This window comes from Chrysochloris asiatica, unplaced genomic scaffold, assembly GCF_000296735.1.
Source record: "Chrysochloris asiatica unplaced genomic scaffold, ChrAsi1.0 scaffold00054, whole genome shotgun sequence".
Taxonomy (NCBI): Eukaryota; Metazoa; Chordata; class Mammalia; order Afrosoricida; family Chrysochloridae; genus Chrysochloris; species Chrysochloris asiatica.
This window is the reverse complement of record NW_006408572.1, coordinates 13,360,513-13,361,912: the sequence shown is the minus strand read 5'-3', so window position 1 is coordinate 13,361,912 and position 1,400 is coordinate 13,360,513.

Sequence of the window (1,400 nt, the reverse complement as noted above, 5' to 3'; positions counted from 1 at the left end):
GGGATTGTAACCATGGCAATGAGACGATATATGATAGAATAAATGTAAAACTAATGTTCTCCCATGTAAACTATCACATAATTCACAATAAAACATTTAAGAAAAAAAAAATGTCAATATGAAACCAGTGTTTTGACATTCTGATCCTCTGTCAGTGTCTATACATAAGAAACCTCTCTGAACACATCACATTACTCTGCTCTTCGCCATCCCGTGCCAGGTCACCAAAAGATAGCTCCTGGGTCCCAGCTTCCAGGCCTCTACCCTGGTATCCTATCTCATGCATAGCATCTGTGCCCTGCAACAAGAGATGGAGCAATCCAGAAATCCCAGGAGTGTTGCTAAATCTGGAGACTGGCTTCATTATTATGCATCCCCAGTAAATCCTCAGCGTGACTTATGAGACTCCTTTTAGGATGATTAAAGAAAGAAAGAAACTAATGACAAGATCACACATTTCATTTGGAGCAAACATTGTAGGCAGTTCTCTTTCAGATGTTTATAAAGGAAACCTGGTGAGGAATGTAATAGATCACCACTTCTACCGACCCCAAGTTAGAAAATAAAATATCAGAGGTCATGCATACTTTAGATGAGAGTGGGTGTCCAGTTGAGCTACAATGTAGAGATAAGATGCTATGTGGTAGTTGGTAATGTCAGTGTGTTGGTGGGTTCAGAGCTGATGTTGAAGAATGATGAGAATAAGGGTAGGTAGTGACTAGATGGCAGAGAATCTAAGATATTTTTGGACATTCTCCTGAAGACCAAAACTCAAAACCAGACCTGTTTTCATCAAGTAGGTTTGGACTCATGGTGACCCGTATGTTACAGAGTAGAATCACTCTTTATGGTTTTCTTGATGATAATCTTGCAGAGATCAAATTTTTTGTTCCTCAGAGTTGGTGTGGGTGGGTTTGAACCACCAACATTTAGGTTAACAGCAGATTATAAACTGCTTGCTTCACCTAGGGACTTTTTCCTGAAGACAACATGAAACAATTGCATGATTTTAAGTAAGTACTTCATTTAATGAAGCTTGTCCAATTACAATATGGAGATGACTGGAATGAGCATTTCAGAGACAGTAAGATCAGTGATAAAGGTACTGCAGCCATTCAGAGGTGCCATGATGGTGGAATTGGGATAGAGAGAAGTATTAATCCTCGAGAGACAGTAAAGTGATAAGAATGGTTATAAGTCCTATTTTCTAATGATGGGTAAAGACATATTTAAATGATTCTAAGACTTCATTCTTCTTGGATCCACTATCAACACTCACGGAAGCAGCAGTCAAGAGATTAAACGACGTATTGCATTAGGCAAATCTGCTGCACAAGATCTTTTTTAAGTGTTGAAGAGCATAGATGTCAGCTTGAGGACTAAGGTGCGCCTGACCCAAG